The sequence below is a fragment of the Panthera uncia genome (genome assembly GCF_023721935.1).
Source record: "Panthera uncia isolate 11264 chromosome A1 unlocalized genomic scaffold, Puncia_PCG_1.0 HiC_scaffold_17, whole genome shotgun sequence".
Lineage (NCBI taxonomy): Eukaryota > Metazoa > Chordata > Mammalia > Carnivora > Felidae > Panthera > Panthera uncia.
The window spans coordinates 8,231,858-8,254,989 of record NW_026057577.1 but is presented as its reverse complement, the minus strand read 5'-3'; the positions used below and the strand labels follow the sequence as shown (position 1 = coordinate 8,254,989).

The following is a 23,132-nucleotide window of genomic DNA, read 5'->3' as shown; positions in this document are numbered from 1 at the left end:
TTAACACCTCCAGTTAGAGATGAGGTCTTGAAACGGGTGGCCAAGGCATACTGTTGCGCCTGGAGCCACCAAGATACGTCAATCAATTGTGCCCAATAAGAGAAATGTACCGGTTCTGCAATGGATTACACGTACTGTTTCAGGGACGTCAGATGGAATGTTGAACCAAGTGGATTGGGCTCTCTTGCAAGGTAAAGTGAGGCTCAGCTTGCTGAATATATAGAGGTATAAACTGAAGCTGGCACCAAAGAAAAGTTGCATTTTTCTTTTTGCTGCAGTATAAGAGATCTTTGTCTCAAGAGGTTATAAGAGAATGTGGTCAGGACAGGACACAGTTCTGCTCAAACAAGCAATGCAACATTAAAAGGCAGCCAAGTGTAAAGGCCACCTACAGAGGTATTTATAGCCATCACAGAATAGTGTCACCCAACAGCAGGGTCTGCTTTGCAGTTGCCGCTATTGTGTTTTAGTGGCATTTTTAGTATTCAAACTTAAATGTGCCACACCAAGGGGACCAATACTTGAAATTGTGTAGTGATCAGATGGAGGTTGAGAACATCCTACGACTCGTGTCTCTATTACATGTAACAGCACTGGCTGTTGCTCTCTCTGCCTTACGTGCTTTGATTGGAGACAAGGCCCTCATTCATATTGTCTTTGGTATCTCAGTGCCCCAAACCCAGGACCTATTTGTAGGTTATTTATTTTGGCAATTTGCTCAGTTGCTTTAAGTTGGATTAAATAAAAGCTAGGAAGTTACTCCCAGAATCCCTGTGCCGGTTAGTGTAACAATCTTACATGGCACCTCAACCCTTTCTATCAAGTAAGTTACTATTAAGTCAGTTACCTGGAAAATGAACACCTTTACTCAGAAGATTTAATGAAGAAGTCTATCTAAATTTCTTTTTTTAAATTTTTTTAAAGTTTATTTATTTTTGAGAGAGAGAGCATGAGTGGGTGAGAGGCAGAGAGGGAGACACAGAATCTGAAGCAGGCTCCAGGCTCTGAGCTGTCAGCACAGAGCCCGATGCGGGGCTCGAACTCATGAACTGTGAGATCCATGACCCCAGTGGAGTCAGATGCTTAACCCACTGAGCCACCCAGGTGCCCCAGTCTATCTAAATTTCTGAGAATCCACTCCCAGCAGTGAAAAACTGCCTAATCTAGTAGCTTCATTTCTACTGAAGAACACATATGTCCAAAAAAAAAAAAAACAAAAAAAACCTTAAATTAAACCATATTTAGAGAAAATCTTAGTTCTGAAGAACAGCCAGAGGAATATTCTTATCATGGAGCTAGCACAGATATCCTACAGGCTTATCTTCAGACATAGAAAACAGTCATCTGTGAGAGCAGAGTCCAAGAGAAAAAGCCTAAATTGTCCAGAAAATTATTAATTTTTAAGATTTTTAAATTATTTTTTAGTATTTATTTATTTTGAGAAGGGGGAGGAGCAGGGAGAGAGAGACGAGAATTCCAAGCAGTCTCCATGCTGTCAGCACAGAGCCTGATGAGGGGCTTGAACCCACAAATTGATCTGAGCCAAAATCAAAGGTCAGGTGCTTAACTGATGGAGCCACCCAATAAATCTGAGCAACCCCAGATTTATTGCTTTCTTTATTTGTTTGTTTATTTTTATTTATTCTAATTTTTTAAATGTTTATTATTTTGAGAGAGAGAGAGAGAGAGAGAGAACATGAGTGGAGGAGGGGCAGAGAGAGAGGGAGACACAGAATCTCAAGCAGGCTTCAGGCTCCGAGAGCTGTCAGCACAGAGCCTGATGTGGGGCTCAAACCCACAAATAGTGAGATCATGACCTGAGGCGAAGTCTGACACTCAACCGACTGACCCACCCAGGTGCCCCTGTTTATTTATTTTTAATGTTTATTTTTTATTTTTTGAGAAAGAGACCACTAGCGGATGAGGGGCAGAGAGAGGGGCACAGAGGATCTGAAGCAGGCTTGGCGCTGACAACGGAGAGCCCAATGATGTGGGGCTCGAGCCCACAAACTGTGAGATAATGACCTCAGCCGAAGTTGGAGTCTCAACTGACTGAGCCACCCAGGCACCCCAGATGTCTTTAATTTTAAGTAATCTCTACATCCATCATGGGGCTCAAACTCACAACCCCAAGATCGAGAGTTAACATGCTCCACTGACTGAGCCAGCCAGGCACCCCATCCAGTAAATTAATTTTTAACAAAAACTTACCATCTGTATAGAGGAAACTTTACAAAGGTGTAAACAAACCTTTACGGGGTTATAACCTTTGTTGTAAGTTGCCTATTACTGGGAATTACCAATCTGTATTCAATTAGATTTTTCATTTGTTTTTAGCAATCAATTAAATATCCATTCTGTGCTAACCACTGTATATTCATGATCTCCTCATTTAATAATCTAAACAATCCTGTAAAGTGATCTTTGGTTACTTGCTCTAGGTCACAGTCATCAAGTACCAGAACCAAGGCTCGGTCTTAGGCCTTACTTGCTCCAAGGTGCTTGCGTGTAACCATTCTACTGACTGCTTTACCTCATACAGCAATGTTTCATAGCAACTTACTTTGCTTAGGAATCATGGAAAACAGGCTGAGTCCATCTTTCAGCAACCCTGAAGGAGTTTGTCTTAAACAACAACAACAACAACAACAACAACCCACTCTCCAAGGTGATGTATCATCTATGGCTCCTCATGATGAAACAATGGGACAGCTTATCTCCAGCACATCAGGGTCATCAAAGATCCCAGTGGCTTCATTCACTGTTCAACAGCAAGTCCCAGGGGACTCCCATTCATTCCACCCTGCCCAAGATGAATAACATCCCAGGTTCCTCCAGTGTTTCCTGACACTGGTTGTGAGGAGAGTAGCACAACACAGGGTCCTTATATAGGCTCGGTCCCACCAAACAGTGCTAGAAGAGTTCCCTGATGCACAAAGCACTTTGCAGTGTGTAAGTGTATATATGAGCAGGGGAGTAAAAGGGTCCTGGAAGTGATTTAATTGAGAGGTTCTGGAGGGTATAGGATAGGCTGGTCTTTCCACTCTCCCTGTGAATTTCCACTACCTCCAATGAAAAGGTTAGTAAATTAGTTTTTCAACCCCCACTTACCAACAATCTGAACTATCAGACATCCAGTGAAACTTTTGAAGGGAACATATATTTATCTAAATCCTTAATTTCTTGTGAACACTGTAGAACCCTACATAAAAGCATGAAAATATGTAATATATATTTGCCTTCATATCTTCTCGGATTACCCTTTCTTTAATGGATCGTTGTCAACTTCCTATTTCATGGACTTAGGCTACATAGGTGCTGAGCATACAGGACAAAGTATCTGCCCTCGTAAAGCTTAGATTCCAGTGGGTGAGAGAGAAAGAAAATAGAATAAAACACTTCAACTTTTTTATATATGCTATGAAGGAAACAAGCTGGGGACTGAAACAATAACCGAGGAGGGTGGTCTTTAGGTAGGATGATAAGAGAAGGACTCTTGGCAGATATGACAAGCAGGGCTAAAGGGAAAGGAGGTGACCATGTGAAGAATGGAACAAAAGCCCACTGAAAGTCTCATTTAACCCCTTGAGGAAACATGTGAGGATATTCTTTGACATTTTGTGATAGGAAGAAAAATTACAATGTAGATAGATGTTCATCACTAGGGGAGTAGATAAGTAAAATGCGTATATGGTCCATCCTTGAACAACACAGGGGTTAGGGGCGCCGACCTCTGCTGCACATTTGAAAATCTGCATGTAACTTTTGACTCCCCAAAACTCAACTACTAAGAGCCTACTGTTGACCAGATGCATTACCAACATAACAGAAACAATTAACATATTATATATATATTATATACTGTATTCTTACAATAAAATAAGCTAGAGAAAAAATGTTAAGAAAATCATAAGGAAAATACATGTATAGTACTAGACTGTATTTATTGAAAGAAAATCCACGTATAGACAGACACACATAAGTTCAGACTGGTGTTTTCAAGAGTCAACTGTAGACTACACATCAGTTAAAAGCAATGAACTAAGTTGACATATAGCAATACACACCTGATAACGTTGAGTGAAAGAGAAAATGTGATTTATAACAAAATGTCATTTTTGTTGTTTTTAAAAAACCACAACTATGGTACATGTTTTTTGTTTTTTGGTTTTTTTGGTACATATTTTTAAGGCTATGTATATACTTAAATAAGTGACTTATTTGGTCGCTTGAGGTAGACTGAAAATACAATTTTTTTTAAAAAAAGCTTATTTATTTTGAGAGAGGGAGAGAGAGAGAGCAAGCGCTAACATGAGCAGGGGAGGGGCAGAGAGAGAGGGAGAGAGAGGAGAATCCCAAGTAGGCTCCCTGCTCAGCGCAGAGTCCAACACCAGGCTTGATCTCAAGAACAGTGCGACCATGACCTGAGCCAAAGTCAGATGCTTAACCAACTGAGCCACCCAGGTGCCCCAAGTGAGTCTTATTTTCAACACACTCTTTCCTGTGGCTGTAGGAGACCCCTGACTCTACAGTATGCCTTAAGTTGACAGTTGGCTGACCTTGCCGTTCCTTCTTCAAGACTTTTTAAACAGTTAGCCAGGGGTGCCTGGGTGGCTCAGTTGGTTAAGCATCCAACTTTAGCCCCAGTCATGATCTCACGGTTCGTGAGTTTGAGTCCCGCACTGGGATCTTCGCTGACAGACAGAGCCTGCTTGGGATTCTCTCTCTCTCTCCCAATCTGTCTCTGCCCCTCCCCCTTCAAAATAAATAAGTGAGCTTTAAAAATAAAAAATCAAAGCAGACACATCATCCCATTCAAATCAGGAATTTTGCAGGACTGTCCCAGGAAATATTTCAGAAGCAGCATTAACAGCATCTTGGAGCCACAGGGCTGGGTATTTGTTCCCAGCTCTGAGACGTGCAGCTGGTCCAGGCAGGTACCACCCTGCACCACCGAATGAGTATAGTAACACCTTCCATGACACACACTTTGAGGACTGAATGAGTTTAATATTTGTGAAGTTCAGAGAAACATGCAGGGATCATATTTAATGGCTGTAAAAATGATTATGAAGTGAAGTGAAAGACAACCCAGCCATCCTCCCACAAACACACAGGAGTGTGATCCTTAGATTGTCTTTTGACTTCAGAATCTCAGCTGCAGGTCAGAATTCTGGACCCCACTCAGAATAAAACTCGAGTCTTGGTGACCATCCACCCCATGCTACCCAATCCTTCAGATTTATGGCATTCATCTCAGGATGGCGTCTCAGAAGGCAGGCAAGGGAGCTTTATAGGGAGTGGTAACTTCTCCAGCCAACTTAGGCTCAGCGTCTGTTGGCTCAGGAGGAATCCTTAAAAAAAAAAAAAAAAAAAAAAAAAAAAAAAATCACAGTTCTGGAGCGCCTGGCTGGCTCAGTCAGTTGTGTATCTGACTCTTGATTTCAGCTCAGGTCATGATGCCAGGGTTGTGGGATTGAGCCCTGAGTTGGGCTCCATGCTGGGTGTAGAGCCTGCTTCAGATTCTCTCCCTCTCTCTCTCTCTCTGCCTTTCTCCCCTGCTCTCGCACACACTCTCTCTCTCTTTCTCTAAAATTAAAAACAACAACAACAAACAAAACAAAAACACATCACAGTCTCTTCATTTCCACAGACAGATTTCCGACCTCCATTTCCAGATGCCATATGCCCAGGGAATCCCCTAATGGGACACTGCTTCCCACTCCAGGCCTGTCCTATACACCCCACCCTGATTGCCTAAGGGACCACGTTAGACAAAAACCTGACCATGTCACCCTACCCCCCCCCCCCCCCCCCCCGAGGCTAATAAAAACCAGGTTTCCCTCTCCAGGTCAGTGCCCTTGTTATACAGCAGGCAAATAAATACAAGCTTCAGGACACCTTTCACCTCCGTGCCCAGTGGGGCCCCACGCAGGGCACCCACACCCAGCGTCACCCTCAACATAACCCCTGTTCAGGGCCTCTCCCTTTGTGTAAATGGTGGCTGCTTCCAGGCTGTTTCCAAAGCGGAAATGCAAAAACAGTTCCTAGATTCTTTTTATCACCATAACGACAGCTCTTCTGAAGCAGAAATTATTGATGTCCTATCTTCTAAATATATGTATGTGCCATTAACTGTCTTGTTTTCTCTCACATGGGAATTAAAATAGTCCAGGCACTAAGGGGGTTTCCATGGACAAGAGACTGAAGGGGGATCCAGCTTATATTTCCCTCAGTGTGCAGCTAGTGTGTTCCGTGGCTTTTCAGGAAATGCTTCACTCCGTCTCCACTTGACAGCTTCAGGTCAGGCTGAATTTCCTCCCGATATCTAGGCTCCAGCTACACTTAACTTCTCTGTTATTCTATCCTTGACTTAACACTGTGTACAGATTTTTAAAGTAAGTTTATTTATTTTGAGAGAGAGAGAGAGGGAGAGAGGCAGAGAGAAAGCAAGAGAGAGAGAAAAATCCCAAGCAGGCTCTGCCCTGTGAGCGCAGAGCGTGACTCGGGGCTCGAACTCATGAATCACGAGATCGTGACCTGAGCCAAAATCAAGAGTCAGAGAGGCTCAACCGACTCAGCTGCCCAGGCGCCCCAATTCTGTGCAGTCTAATGCAACTTCCTGGTCAAGTCTAGCTCCGCCGCTAATCTATAAACTCAGCAAAATCATGGATCGTGCCTGCAAGTGAATTCAGCTGCAAAACGGCTTCCCAGACTTGATTCTGCAGTGGAATCAGCTGGAAGGCATTTCAAAGGTCAATCCCTGTGGTTAGAGTTTAATCTTCCTGGGCTGAGTCCGGGCGCGGCGTTTGCAGAGAGCTGTCTGGGAGATTGTCTTGGCGCCACCTGGGCTGAGATATGCTGCCCCCTAGAGGAACATGGCGCACTCAGCCATGAGCTGCACCTGAGAGCAGGGCGTCTGTGGGTCTTCCCCACATCCGGGTTCTCCAGCGGGGCAGAGACTTCTGTAAGTTTTCAGGTGGTTTTAATGCCCAATCCGGGCAGAGAAGCTCCTCTTTAAAGAGTCGGAGCTCTTGCTTTTTCTTGGAGGAAGGGATGGACGCTCTCAGAACCTCTTTGGGGCAGAAGACTCGGGCTTGATCTAGGAAAGCCTTCCTGAGACTTCAGACTTATTCCAGAGGGGCAGGTGGATTTCAAGGAAATTATGTCGCCCCTTTTAGGACTGCTGTCTTCTTACGAATGTGGAAACTCAGAACTTAGATACTGAGTTCTAAGCCTTTGGGGAAAATCTTCTAATTTAGGGGAAACTGTTTCCAGATTTCACCGTTAAAAAAAAATGATGTTTTTAGGGTGAATTCTTGAAGCAAGCAGGCCACCTTCTTGTTGGGACAGAATATGGGAAGATAAGGTAGTTAAGCTAAGAAAGTGAGGCGAGTGTAAGGAGATGGTGTTTCTGTGTCATAGGACACCTCACAGGGTGGTTCAGTTGGTGGAGTGTCTGACTTTTGATTTTGGCTCAGGTCATGATCTCACCATTTGTGGGATAGAACCCTGAGTCAGGCTCTGTGCTGACAGTGCAGAGCCTGCTTGGGATTCTCTCTCCCTCTCTCTGCCCCTCCTCTTCCCATTCTCTCTCTCTCTCTCAAAAATAAACATTGAGGGGCGCCTGGGTGGCTCACTCGATTAAGCGTCCCATTTAGGCTCAGGTCATGATCTTGCCATTCTTGAGCTCGAGCCCTGCGTCAGGCTCTGTGCTGACAGCTCGGAGCCTAGAGCCTGCTTCAGATTCTGTGTTTCCCTCTCTCTCTGCCTCTCCCCGCTAGTGCTCTGTCTCCCAAAAATAAACATTGGAAAAAAAAATTTGAAAGATAAACCTTGGAAAAAAAATCATCAGGAGATAAGGGAACTTGGGCAAATAAGAAAAATATGGAGAGAATCTATGGCAATTCCTACCTAATGGCATCCTGAGAAGCTGAAGTAGGTAAGAGGGAAACCAGGGGTGTGTTGATCACAGGGACAAACACATGTTGCAATACTGACTGGGTGGAGAACCAAGGCTTTCCAGGCTGAGAATAGTTGGGAGGAGGGGAGAGGGAGCGAGCAGAGAGAGACGATAGAGAACAGATTTCAGGAGGGCACCATGTCTCTGAGAAATCTGCCTTAATGGAGAGACCATGTCGACTTTGAGGCCAGGACAGTGTCCCTCAAATCCACTTTTGGGTCCACCAGTTACTGAGGAGCGAACGGAGGGAGAAGCAAGGGCTATGCCAGAAAGATAAGGACTCTTTCTGCTGTGCGGAGGGAACGTATGGGCTGGCCTGGCTCAGAATTCTCTGCTCAGCTCAGGGCACAATGGACCAGGCTGACCTTGAAGTCACTCCTTTAACCACTAGGACCTACAAAATCAAGAAAACCAGGAGAAGCTTGGTTTCCATTAACACTTTCCATTAACAGTCCGGGATTCTCTGCGGGGCCTCCCCCTAAACATGGGGCAAAGAAACGCACCCTGACCCCTGACTTTTCCCCTTAAAGGTCAACAGGAGTCTTGTAAAGGGAAGTGCATCTCATTATGATCTAGAGCTGATTTTTCTATCTTTAAGGAAAGGCGGGGGGAGGGGGGCTTGCAAGCTGATAGAAAATCACCAGTTAAATTTTTTTGTCAATACCAACATGAAATGCAATTTAGATAAACTCTCACAGCCCAAATTTGGGAGTTCTAGGGAATCTGGAAGGAATAGAGGGATGTGGGTAAAAGTGGGGTTTCAGCAGGTAAGTAGTGATAGCTGTGTGCCTGGGTGGAAACGGTTGTCAACAAAGATGTTGGAGAGAAAAAGCCAGAAACCATGGGTGGGCGTGGGATCCAGCCGGTGTGTCTGCCGAGCTCTAGGCTGGAATGAGAAGGGCTGTATCTGAAGCTAACAGTGGGTCATGGAAGGGTATTAGTAACCATTAGGCAGAACATCAAGATGTCAGGAAACACAAGTCAAGAGCAGAGAGAAGGGAGGCGTGCAGAGAGAGAGTTTGACTCTATTACCCAAACCACAAGAAGAGCAGTGGATGGAGGAGGGAATAAGGGGAGAGTGGAGGGCAGAGGCGTTGTTGCCATGGTGGTGGAGGGGACCCAGAGGCCCTTGGGCAGAACTTGCCTCCACCCACAGTGGGAAGCCCTGGTTTTCCATGGAAGTACGGAGCCCCAGCACTCCCACTGGCTCTGTGATCTTGGGTGCATCCTGCATTCTCTGGGAATCCTGGTGTCCTCCATTGAGAAGGGAGGGGAGGGGACTTAAGTCTTGCCTGCAATTGAGGCAGGCTCATCCAGAGTTCAGCCCTTGTGACTCACTGAAAGACTAGGACATTGATAACACCTGCCATAAATCCCTTTGCACCTAAACTAGCATCTCCTTGGATACCTGGGAGAGGTTGTGCCTGGCCTCGACTAGGGCAGTGGTTATAAAGGATTCTGGGCCTTAGACCCTCAACTGCAAACTAAGTTGACTCTTCTTCAAAAATGCACACCCCTGATTCCTCGAAAAAAACCATTTTTTTTAACCTGAGAGTTTACAGATCCCAAGACCTCCAGAAGCTGAGCTCCCTCCCTGCTCCTTGGCTCTTCCTGCTTTTTTTGGGTCTCTCCAAGCCCTGGTCATGTGGCCAAGGTAGAGGATCCTCCAGATAATTTAACATTTTACTTAAATTCCATTGGGCTTCAGGAAGAGAAGGAGTCCTGACCTCCCTCATCTCTCAAATGGACGTGGGCACCAGGTTAAATGTAAGGTTCAGTATCTGAGTCAGAAGTGGTCTAGGACTGCTTCTAGGTCCTGCCTCAAAGCTAGAAAACTAGCATGGCTTATCAAAGTCCTTGGTCAAGTCTAGCTTTTCCATTAGTCTCTAAGCTCAGGGAAAGCATGCTGAGGCCCACAACTTTGTGTTTGTGAAGCTGTCCAGCTTATTCAAACATACAGCCTGGATGGTAGCCCTACTCCCTCAGGAACATGGTGCACTTGACCATGAGCTACACCTGAGAGCAGGGCCTCCTAGGCGCTTTCCCACCTCCCCGTGCTCCAGAGAGGTGGAGACTTGGGAAGTGAGTCACACCTTGGCTGCATATTAGAACTACCCAGAAGGGGGCGCCTGGGTGACTCTGTGGGTTGAGCGGCTGACTTCAACTTAGGTCATGATCTCACAGCTTGTGAGCTCCGCATGGGGCTCTCTATTGTTCAAGCCCCGTGTTAGGCTCTCTGCTGTCAGCGTGGAGGCCGCTTTGGATCCTCTGTCTCCCTCTATCTCTGCCCCTCCCCTGCTTGTGCACACGCGTGCTCTCTCTCTCTCAAAAAAAAATGTATATATACATATATATGTATATATATACACACACATATATATTTAAAAAAAATAACTACCCAGAAAGGCATTCACAACAGGGTGAGAGTCCTTTCTCCAGAGATTCTCATGTAATGATCCTGGTGGGGCCTGGACCTCAGGAGTTCAGAAGGTTCCAGGTGGTTCTGATGCACAGGCAGGGCAGAGAACCTCAGTGTGAAGAGGGTTCGAATGGCCAGGTTTGGTTTTTTATTTCTTGGGGAACTTGAGAGATTGATGAAAACCCCTGCAGCTTGGAGCAGAGGACCAGAGCCTGACCTAGAAACTCTCCTTGAGATTGACTCTGGAGGGGTGTGTGGATTTGAGAATCTGTTTTTCAAATGTCTTTAGGGCTGTCTGTCTTCTAGAGGACATGTTGTTCAGCTTCAAAGCTTAGAGAAAAGTCCTCAATGTAAGGGCAATGGTTTCTATATTTCAATGAAACCAGCTTATCAGTGAAATATTACTTCAAATAAAAATACTTTCTGGGTAAATTTGAAGTTTTTCAGCTGAATGTAAGAAATAGGGGGCACTGTGTTTATATCTTACAGGCAAAAGTATTTGAAGTGAATGAACATATTGGGTTTTCCTGGAGGAAGGTCTTCACAGGCCAGAATTGTGGGTGCCTGGGTGAGCCCTGGACAGTTTCTGAGGTGAGTCAGAAGTGTTTACAGAGGAAGAGCCTATCCTCTGAGTTCAGAGACTATGAAGGAAGAGACTGGAGCAGAGAATGAACTAAAGAGATGTTAGAGGCCATTTTAACCCAAGTGTGTGACAAGAGGCTAACAAGTCACTAAGATGAAGACTAGGGCTGGGGACAGAGGGCTCAGACACAGACAGGAACCACCTCTATGGTGAGAAGAGCCCCACCTCCCCTCCCACTAGAGGAGCCTTGCCTCCCCCACTATAGACCCTCTAGCCTTTTGGTGTCTCTGGTTCCCCCTGGTGGTCATTGGCACCTCCTGCAGGTCTCAGAGGGAAGAGTGGGGGACCAGATGGCCCTGACAGTTGGGTCCTCTAGATCTCACCCTGGGTCAGAGCATCATCACCTTCAGTCCTGTCTCCTTGGATGCTTCCTGAAATCTGAGGGTAGCATGTTGTCTCTGGAGGCCTCTGGGTGCCTGGGTTGGGGTGTATCCAGCCTACAGCCACATTACAAGACACCCTTTGTCAGCTAAGAGGGGAACAGGGGCCCTAGTGGGCCTGGGGGTGTTGCTGCTTTTCTGTGTCTTGAAGGAGAGTCTTTTAGAAGGTGACTACCTAGAACTCAGGCCCAATAGGATTCAGGCACGAAGGCCTCCATGTGCATGAGATGCCTCAGGAGGGAGAGGGGGGCTCCAAGACAGGATGTCTGTGCCCACACCTGTCTCTGACTAGTCTGTGGGTGGATTGCCCACCCCCCCATGCCCTGTAGGAGTCCTTTTACCTAGGCTTTGGCACACAAGACAGAGGGTCTGCTCCCCGATGTTTATTTTTAGAAATGTTGCTACTCACGGATGCCCTTTAGTGACCAGTTACCCATCTGGGTTCTCTTAAAGCTTCCATTCTCCCCATGAAATGCAATATTAATCAAAGGACATCATAATTATTTTGACTAATCTTCTTAGTAATAGGAGAGCGATGAATTGTAATAACACAGTTTTTCTTTTTTTTTTTTAATTTTTTTAACATTTATTTATTTTTGAGACAGAGAGAGACAGAGCATGAACGGGGGAGGGTCAGAGAGAGAGGGAGACACAGAATCTGAAACAGGCTCCAGGCTCTGAGCTGTCAGCACAGAGCCCGACGTGGGGCTCGAACTCACAGACCATGAGATCATGACCTGACCCAAAGTCAGACACTTAACCGACCAAGCCACCCAGGCGCCCCATAACACAGTTTTTCAAGACCAAGACTAGACTAAGCTGGGATCTATACTGGGAGAAAATTCATACAGTTTTAAGAAATGTGGAGAAAAATATGACTGAATGACCCCATATATGTGTGTACATATACTACAAAGAAAATATTCCCCCCAAGTCTGACTATGAAGAAACTTCAGCTTAATTTTAGTAGGGTGAGATCCAGTACTGGTCAATGAATAGACAATGCTAGAAATTGCTAAAGGCAGGATTGAATGCCTATCCTCTCTGAATGTAAAGGTTTTCTCATGTTGGTCATTGGGCCTCTGGGCACTAAGAATGAACAAAATAGCAGGGAGGGAGGGATGGCAGATTCCAGGAACCTAGAAGCTAAGCTCCCACCCAGCACCTTGACCTCTATTTTTCTCTATATTTTTTCTCTATATTTTCTGGGTCCCATCCAAGCCAATGTCCCAAGGATGAAAGAGAGGAGGACCATCTTCAATGTCCCATTTTGTTTCATGACATTGGGTTTTGGCAAGAGAAGGAGTTAAGAGTGTTTGGAACCATGGTAGTCCATTGTCTAAAGTGCAAAAGGGATCACATTCAGATTATCTAAGTTCAAGACCTGGTTCAGAGTCTGCAGAGGTTCAATCCTGCTGGGACCTGAGGTGTGCCAGAAGTACAGGAAATGATCACAGAGATAGACCAGACAGGACCCAAGGTTCCCAGAACCCATCCTAGTACTTGGGTGTCCTCAATATGGTTCACTTGTGGGGGGACGCAGGGCTTGACTCTGGGGAACATGGATGGGCTAGGCATGGAGCTGGTTCTGGGAAGTGGGAGGTGGTGGTGTGCAGAGGCAGGGAAAAGCCAAGTGGAACAGACCCCTTCAGTGTTGGTGGCCCAGACCTTCTCCTTGGGTGACTGTCTCTGGACTTGCCTTCCACGGGGGCCATAACCACTCTAAATAAGGTAGAGGCCTGTCACCTAATTCTCTACTATGCTAGAGTACAGTGTGATGGACTGAGTCAGCCCATGTTGGTCTGTACCTTTAAGTGATTAAGGGCCACAAAGTAGAACATAGAAGAACCCTACCTGAGGAGATTGGTTCCTCCCAGTTCTGGCCCAGGGTCTGTTGCATGGTTTCTCCACAAGGATGGGCCGGGGTTCATTTCTTGGCCTCCTATATAGTCCGGTATAAGTTCTGCAAACACATCAGCATTTGGGAACATTGTCGCCAGCTCTTCTCTATGGCCCTGGACTTGGGCACAAAGGAATTGTCTTTGTCAGGATGGGATTCTTCTTCCTTGACTCAAGAGGAAACTCCCTTCCAAGGATTCCCCATTCTTGTAGAAAACTGGATTTCCTGGTCTCTCCAAGGACTGGCCTGTAAGGGACAGAGAAATGTGGGTTCACCTTAGCATGATTCACTCTGTACGTCTGAGCGGTTTTCAGGGATTCTCCTACACTGACGGGGCCCCCAGATACCTTTATGTCTGCTGGTGGGAGATACTAAATCCTTAAATGCGAAGGCCAGGAACCAGTGTCACTGGCAGAAGTAACGTCTGATCCTTGTACCGAGGCAGGTTTTGGGAAGCATCTGTGGGTCTAGATATTATCCAAGTTCAATAATGAATAATAATATTCATTGAGTAATAATTGAAATCTGAAAACTACCAGAACGAGAGGATTTTAACTAAGCATTTCCTGGACTGGGAGGGCTCTTTCTCTATTTTGGGGAATGTGATTTGTCTTCAGAAGGGGCCTTGCTCACTTTCCAGGCCTCTGAACAATGATCAAGCTCCAGGTACATGGAGTCCTAGGCCTGTCATCCACGGAGCTGCTCTGTGGGCCGGGAGGGGAACTTAAAAAGCTGATAACCCTCCTGCTAGCTTTCCAAAGAGCAAGAGTGCTTTCACTAGGACTTGTGAGTCATCTCTGTGAACTGCAATCATGGAGGAAGGTGGATCTCCTAACTCCCAGTCTCTCTAGGAAAGTAGGAAGCAACTTCAGCAGGCGAGTGTCTCTAAGTTCCAAACCTACCTCTTGCAATACAATACTAGATTTTTCCTTTGGGTAAAGGCAACCAGGAAACAAGTAGCAACCCAATGACCAGGTGAATTTAAGGTGAACTATGTGTGACAAATGGTGCCCTCAAGTCTTCTTGAGGACTCGTTGTGGTTTATCTGGAATATATGATTCTCTGCGATGTCACTGCCTGGCTGTATGAAAGGGTGAGTTTCCTTGGGTCTCTGTGAGCTTGTTAGCGGATGGTCTGTGATGGGTACCACAATCTGGTTTAATGCTTACTCAATTTTTAAAAACTTGGGGTGCCTGGGCGGCTCAGTCGGTTAAGCATCCAACTTTGGCTCAGGTCAGATCTTGCGGGTTGTGAGTTCAGGCCCCATGTTGGGCTCTGTGCTGACAGCTCAAAGCCTAGAGCCTGCTTCAGATTCTGTGTCTCCCTCTCTCTCTCTCTGCCCCTCCCCCACTTGTGCTCTGTCTTTCTCTGTCTCTCAAAAATGAATAAATGTAAAAAAAATTTTAAAAACTTGTTTCGGGGCGCTTGGGTGGCTCAGTTGGTTGAGTGTCCAATTCTTGATTTCGATGTTAATCCCAGGGTCGTGGGATCAAGCCCTGCATCGAGCTCTATGCTGAGTGTAAAACCTCCTTAAGATTTTCTTTCTCTCTCCCCTTCTTCCCTGCTCGCGCACACGCATTTTCTCTCTAAAAAATGAAAAAAATAAAAAACTTGTTGAATTTCTACCTTATGTGGAGAGATTGTCTGATTGACAGACCTTGTTTTTAGCTGTATTTCCCAACCCAGGAAGTGAATAGCTGACCTAGAGGGAGTCCAAGACCTTAGTGGCAGAAACCTTCCCCTTTGTGCAGTAGCCGAGGCCCAGTGCCCCCAGGAAAGGAGGCTGCACCTGCAGGGGAGTCTCCACTGGAGTGGGGCCCCTGGAATGCTGCCTGGAGCAGCCCCGTCTCCTTCTTTCTTGGTTGTTCACCTCTTCCTGCTGCTCCACAGCAGGCCTGTGGGGCTATCCATGTGGTCCCCCCTTGATTCTTGTGATAACAAGATCCCCCTATTTCTGTTGCTTGTAACTAAAATACTACTGGCAAGGGGTGCCTGGGTGGTTCAGTCGGTTAAGCGGCCAACTTGGGTTCCAGTCACGATCTTCCAGTTTGTGAGTTCGAGCCCCGTGTTGGGCTCTGGACTGACAGCTCGGAGCCTGGAGCCCACTTCAGATTCTGTGTCTCCCCCCCCCCTGCCCCTCTCCTGCTCACACCCTGTCTTTCTCTCTCAAAAATAAATAAAATACCACTGGCAAGTGTAAGGGACATCTACTTGGTTTTGATACTTTGTTTTTTGAGGACTGTATTTACTGGATTTGTGGAAGGGAGAACAAGTCATTAGTATTTAGAACCATGATCTTCATTTTCTTTCAAATGGACTTGGGGACCAAAGTCAAAACCGTGTGATGGCTCTGTATCTGGTTCGCAGTTCTGGGCTTCAACCACTGCTGCCGGGAAGAGAGGCCCGACTGCAGAGATGCAGGAAACAAGTGTGGAGGTGACCACAGAGGACTCAGTCCAGAGCACCCATCCTGGGGCCTGAGCATCCTCAGTGTAGCTCTTCAGTGGGAGGGCCCATCACAGCCCCTGGGGGGAGCATGGATGCACCAATCTTAGAGCTGGCACTTGGGAAGAGGGAGGTCCAGGCAACTGAAAAGGGAAAACAGAGGGGATAGAGGTGGCACATGGTGATGCCTTAGGTTATCACAGACCCTCTATCCATATCACTGCTTTGATCTTGTCTTAACATGACAGGCCAGGACATGGCCAGGAACAAAGACCCTTAGAGCCACTGTGTAGCAGGTGCATGTGGTAGGGAGCAAGTAGCGAAGAGAGGCCAGGAGAGAAGATGTGGTTGTCTCCAGGAGAGGGCAGCTCAGACAGGAAGCTGTTTGCCTTTCTGTACAGGGGACAGATGGCAGAGCCTGCCTCCAGATTCCTAGCTCAGGGCTGGGCTTGCTAAGTAAAGCCCCTTCCTTTAGGGCTGTTTTCTCAGTCTCGGCACTACTGATATTTGGGCCAGACACCTCTTTGCTGGGGAGGGCTGTTTAGTCCATGTTAGAATGTTTACCAGCATCCTACATCTCTCCAGTAGGTCCCCCTCAGCTGTGACAACCAAATACATCTCAGGACATTGTTAAGTGTTTCCTGGGGTACAAAATACCCCAGTCAAGAACGACTGCTTTGGGGCTACCTAGAAGGATGCTTTCCGGATGTGTCTGAGGAGAGGTGGCAGCTCCCTGTTGCCTTTGGCTCTTTCTCACCTGCTGGCTCCAGGCCTCAAAGTGCAGAAAGGAAGCACCTCATTTTCCCAGATGTTGGGAACTGTAAACACACACCAGCTGGAACAGAACCCCAGAACCCCATTAGCACCTTCTTGGGGGCATTTGTGGGGATCTCCATGTTTCCTCCTGGAGTCTTGGAGATAAGCCCCCTGGGAATCTTATGTTTGGTAGTCCAGGAGGCTCCCTCCACCTCTAGGCCCTTTGAGGGCATCTCTGACCAACATCCTGCCCAACTTTTAGCAAGGAGCTGAAGCAGCTGGAAGGTTCAGGAATTGTAAGCCATCTCTGTCCCTCTTCTCCTCATATTGCAGAGGCCACAGTCTCAGGAAAGCCCAACCCCAGGCTCCACACTCCTTCTCCTGCCCTCCAGTCTTTGTCAGGTCCCATTAAGCGAGTCAGGGGATGAGGGAGGTGACCCTAGGGGGACAGCATGAATGGGGGGTTGTTTCTCCCCCCACTTTGGTTCTTCAATTCAGGGTTAATGCTACCTCCTCTTCTGTAGGCCTTTCCTCTGTGCTCTCACAGAAGATTCCACCTGTTCTCCTGGGTACCTTGGCCACCCCTGTACTTGACACACTCTCGCACTCGGGACCAGGGAGAGATTTTGATATTTAATAACTTTTATATGTGATGTGAGGTAGGGGTCCAGATTCATCCTTTTGAATGTGGACATCCTATGGTCTCTGCACCATTCCTTGAAGAGACCATTCTTTCCCATTCAGTGATCTTTTTACTCTTGTCAGAAAATCAATTGTCATAGATATGTAAGTTTATTTCTGGGCTCTGAATTTGAGTCCATTACTCTGTGCTTATATGCCAATACCATACTGTTTTGATTATTGTAGCTTTGTAGTAAGTTTTACAGTTGTGAAGTGTGAGTCTTCCAAATTTTTCTTCTTCAAAATTGTTTCTACTATGTAGGGTCTCACAAAATTGCATATGAATTTTGTTTTTTTCTTTTTTTTTTCTTTTCTAAAATGTTTATTTATTGAGATAGACAATGAGTTGGGGAGGAGCAGAGAGAGGGAGACAGAGAATCCCAAGCAGGCTCTGTGCTGTTAGTGTGGAGCCTGACACGAGGTGCGATCCCACGCACCGTGAGATCATGACCTGAGCCAAATTCAAGAGTCAGGTGCTTAACTGACCCAGGCGCCTCTGCATATGAATTTTAGACTCTGCTCTTCCACTCTTGCAAAAAAGTCATTGGAATTTTGGTAGTGATTGTATTGGGTTTGTAGATCATTTAGGAACTTTTGCCATTTTTAACAATGTCCTCCAATCTAGGAATATCAAATGTCTTTCCATTTAGGTCTTATGCCTTCTTCAGTTTCTTTCAGCAATATTTTAGAGTTTTCCTTGTACAAGTCTTAGCTTCCTTGGTTAAACTTTATCCCTAAGCATTTTATCCTTTTTGATGCTATTATACATTAAATTGCTTTAATTTACTTTTCAGATTTTTCATTACCAGCACATGGAAGTAAAATTAATTTTTGCATATTAATCTTGTATCCTGAAACATTGCTGAACTCACTTTATGAATTCTAACATATTTTCATGTGTGTGTGTGAATTACTTAGGATTTTCTACATATAGAGTCCTGTCATCTGCAAATAGAGATTTTTAATTCTAAAATTAAAAGGCAAATTTTGGGTGCCTTTTACTTCTTTTCTTCCTAATTGTTCTTGCTAGAACTTCCAGTACAGTATTGAATAGAAGTGGCAACAGCAGGCACTCTTGTCTCATTTCTAATCTTAGGGGGAAAGCTTTCAGTGTTTCACTATTGAGTATGATGCAGGCTGTGGGTTTTTCATAAATGTACTTTATTATGTTAAGGATATTCCCTTCTATTCCTAGGCCAGTGTTTTTAATCGTGAAAGAGTGTTGGGTTTTGTGAAATGCTTTTTATGCATCAAGATTTTGTATAACGGTGTTTATTTTGCCTTCATTATACTATTGCAGGTTAGTATATTTTTCACATGTTGTACAAATTTTTGACTTGTGGGATAAATCTCACTTGGTCACGGTATATTGTCCTTTTTAATCCACTGATAGATTTATGTTAATGTGGCTAGGAGTTGGGCAACCATAGGTACTAGAGGCTTCACATTCTGCTTGTATCTTATTTTTTTCTCTACTCTTGAATTTGGCTTTCCTGAACACTCCTCAAGGCGTCTGTCTTGGAGCTCTGTCTGCTATACTAGTGTTATTATACCAAAATCCTGTTGCTATGGTGGCAAGCTGAGGGTGGGTGGGTGATTCTACAATCTTCCAATTAAATCTATTTTTTTAAAGACTTTATTTTTGAGAGAGTGAAAGTGGGGGAGGGGAAAAGGGAGAGGGAGAAAGGGAATCTTAAGCAGGTTCCATGCTCAGTGCAGAGTCTGACACGGGGCTTCTTGAGATCATGACCTGAGCTGAAATGAAGTGTTGGACACTTAACCCACTAAGTCACCCAGGTGCCTCAAATCTTTAAAAGAATTTTTTTAAAGTAGGCTTCACACCCAGCGTGGAGTCCTATATAGGGCTTGAACTCATGACCTTGAGATCAAGACCTGAACTGAGATCAAGTTGGATGCTCAACTGAGTCATGCAGTTGCCCCAGTTAAATCTCATTTTTAAGTCTCAGTTTCAGTGGGTCTGTGTTTAGGGCTGGGAGTGACCCGAATGTTTCTTTGGTGGTGTAACTTTTTGCCTCCATGCCCTATACTCCCTCCCCTGGTTACAGCATCCCAATCTGTTTCCTTGAAGCCCTGGCTCCTGTTGTCTATTTTCTCCTTAGCAAGACAGAAAGGTTAGAGGGCACTAAAGTGGGAGGAATGTCCTAATCCCACTAGCATAAGACTCGGGTAAACTCTTTTCCCCAGGAGAATAGGTTTTTTGGTGGAAAAGACTCTAGGTATTTTTCACAATGGTGACCTTTCTCCTACCAGAGCCCTAAGGGGATGTTTCTCGGGTCACTACCATGGAAATCCAAATGGGTTTCTGGGGCTTATGGCATTGGAGATGTGGGGCACCTCTTAAAACTGTGGCCAATAGAAGTTCCTCATTCTCAAGCTGGTCCACACTCAACCTCCAGCAATTCACCAAAACTCTTACTCAAATGTCCCCAATGTTTGTGTCTCCAGCAGCTTCAGCTCCAGGTAAGCAGACCTTGGCTGTGTCTCTCTCTGGATAGGTGTGTCTCTCCAGATCAGTGTTGTGATTTGCCAGTAACCTAAGTTCTCAGAAAGAGGAGTCCTTGATTTTTCTGCTCATGCAGCTTTTTCTTGTTAGGATAGAAGTGATGATTGTAAGTTGTTTACATGACCTAGCTGACACTGGAAGTCTGAGTTTTTCAATGCTAGATACTTGATGATTATCGAATGCAAACAAAATCACAAAAATCCCGTAACTGCTCAAATGTCTAAATGCTGAAGTGAGATGCAACAATTTCATAATTCAGCGTCATTATAAAGGGTATCAGTTGTCTGTGCAGCGTTATGTGGAAATGCAGAGTATGAGCAGGCCAACCAACACCTTCCATAGAATCCACGGTACTCTGTTTCAACTTCGAATAAACTGTCTGCACTTCAGCACATTCGCCAAAATTCGCGTTGGTATTATCTCTACCCAAAACAGTACACTTTTCCTCCCTCACTAGTGAGTTTCTGCAAAAATTTTCTATTTCTGAAGTCTCCTTTGGAAAGGGATTTTACTTGCAATAGCCTTCTAAGCAAGCCTTTTTCATGAGAAAAACCTAGCAAAAGCAAAGGGACTTTTTTCCTGCATTGTGATTACTTGCATCTTGGGCCATAATAAGATGAAGCATTTTAGGTCTTTAATAATCCCTGTAATAGTATAAGGAGCAAGCACATGTTTATTATTGCAGTATTTTATCCTGACACTTGAAAACTTGTTTGCAAGTTTAGAATCAGAAAATACTCCTGTATGTGCAATCAGTCCTTGGTACTAAAAAGATTGATACACAGTGTGAATAATCATTTAACTTCTATGATTATTTCTATCTGAATTTCTTTTAATTAGAAAATTTGTTACTTTATCCCTTTATAGTTGAGGTAATCATAAATCTCTTAGATTTAGTTTTTAATATATGCTGGTTTATATATGCCTTTCCACCATTTTTGACACTGAATAATTTCATACTATAAAAGTTTCAAAAGGACTTTCCCCTCATTTAATAGACACCCACTGTTCTGAGAATTAATGAAATTTACATTGGCCTTTGGTATTCAAACACATAAATAAAACACAGATGATAGCAGTCACCTTAAGAAGCAGAAAATGTTGAATATGATAACTTCACGGCCTCATGAGTGCCTTTGTCACTCATGTGACTGAGGTGATAACGTGTGATTCAGCTGTTGAAATGGTTGCACACTAACAATAAATTGAACTTGATACATAAGGCAGAAAAGGTAAACTTCATGCATGCCTGCAAGGAAAAGCTGTAGTTGGAAAGAACAGCCTCCCTGAAGAAAGTCAGAGTTGATCTTATGCAAGGTTTTGGAAAACTTGGTCTAGGGACTGGTGGATTTTCAAAAGTACCTGTTTATAGATTAACAGACATTCAACTGCTAGTGTGATCACTGGAATAAGGCTGTTATTGAGTGGCTTACTTTCTATGGTCACTGGAGCGAGGCATTTGCTGATTGTCTAGAGGCATGGGACGGTCTGCTAACTGGTTGACTTTCAGAAGGTGGAGTCTGTCATTAACTGCTCACTTTCAGAGGCATGCCGATCTTCAGAGCATGTGTACTGATCCGAAGTTATCTCTAATAGTGATTACTGGTTTACAGCTTGAGACTTTGGCAAAAAGAAGCCTTATCTTTTCTTTAATGTGGGGAACAAGAGAGGCACCTGGGTGGCTCAGTTGGTTAAATGTCTGACTTCGGCTCAGGTCATGATCTCACGGTTCGTGAGTTTGAGCCCTGCATTGGGATCTGTGCTGACACCTCAGAGCCTAGAGCCTGCTTTGGATTCTGTGTCTCCCTCTCTCTCTGCCCCTCATCCACTCACACTCTCTCTCAAAAATAAATAAACATTAGGGGCGCCTGGGTGGCGCAGTCGGTTAAGCGTCCGACTTCAGCCAGGTCACGATCTCGCGGTCCGTGAGTTCGAGCCCCGCGTCAGGCTCTGGGCTGATGGCTCGGAGCCTGGAGCCTGTTTCCGATTCTGTGTCTCCCTCTCTCTCTGCCCCTCCCCCGTTCATGCTCTGTCTCTCTCTGTCCCAAAAATAAAATAAAATATGTAAAAAAAAAAAAAAAAGAAAAATAAATAAACATTAGAAAAAAATGTAATATGGGACACAAGACTTGCCATTCTCTGTCCCCCCTTGTGTTCTTCCCTCAGCCAAAAATACAGGAGGCTACAAAGGGTTGTTCAGATCTTTATTTGTGGAAATATGAATTTCAGCTAGTGTTGCTGTTTAACTTAAGTACCAATTACTGAATCAGAAAAAGAGCTGAATTTTCATTATTGGGGGAAGAAAAAAAAACAACCCACCACACCACAACTGATTATGTTAAAGCTGACCTGACAAAGTCAATCCAGGATGCAGGACAACATCATTAAACGTGAGACCTATATACAACACACCTGGCCACACCACCTGGGTCAGCTTAGCCTCTTCTCACTCACCAACCTCATTTATTTGCTTGGAACACCACATATTATTAATTCAATGCTTTATCTGTCTCCTGTTCTCTATCCGTCTGCCTTGCAGGAAATTTGGTCTCTCATTCATAGATCACGTGAATTAACACAGCCCAGATTTCTAGGCGTCCATCTGTACAGCTTTCTTCAACCCCCTCAATTCATCTCCCACACATCATTGCCAGAACAATATCCTTTAATATCTTAAAAAAATTTTTTTAAAAATGTTTATGTATTTTGAGGGAGAGAGAGTAGGGGGACGGCAGAGGGAGAGAGAAAATCCCAAGTAGGCTCTGAACTCTATCAGCACAGAGCCCAGGGCAGGATTCCATCCCATAAACTCATGAGATCATGATTGGAGCCAAAACCAAGTGTCAGACAATCAACTGAGCCACCCAGGTCCCCTTCCTTCAGCATTTTTAATTGATTCCATCAATTTAGGATAAAATTTTAACTTCTTCACATGGCAAATAAGCCTTTTGTTATCTGGCATCTGTGTTTGCCTCAAACTTGTAACAGATCATTCTCTTACTCATCAGTTCTGTACTTGAGTTCCCACAAAGTTCCTGATTATTACCAACCTGTACCTTTACACATGCATAGTCCCTCTTATTTAGAATGGTCATTTCCCCCTCTGGAGAGTTCCTATTCTTCCAAAGCCTGGCTTAGGCACACTGCCTCTGGAAAGCTTTGTCTCCAGGTTTCCTTGGCTAGGTTCCACCTTTCTTTCTTCAACCTGTGCAAACCCCTAACATATCTGCATTGCAATACAGTCATAATCTATCAATTTGCTTGTTAAAGCTATATTTACATACTGTGACATAATTTGCTTCCTCGTTTGCTAGTCTCTCAACTCCATTCCATCCCCTTCCCCCAAATTCATGGCATCTCTAAGAGCTGTGTCTTTCTTCTTAAGACTACCAGTCTGTAGGGGCACCTGGTGGCTCAGTTG

The 23,132-nt window shown here is 44.9% G+C and overlaps 1 protein-coding gene across 1 annotated transcript in view; it reads right to left on the bottom strand.

Annotated features, from left to right (window-relative positions):
• Positions 1-2,661, bottom strand: part of CLK4 (CDC like kinase 4) — a 28,933-nt gene extending 26,272 nt beyond the window's left edge. Inside the window, exon 1 of the mRNA XM_049649019.1 lies at positions 2,564-2,661. The gene's annotated coding sequence lies outside the window, so the exon portion shown is untranslated. The remainder of the gene's footprint in view (positions 1-2,563) is intronic.
• Between the last annotated feature and the right edge of the window lie 20,471 nt (positions 2,662-23,132).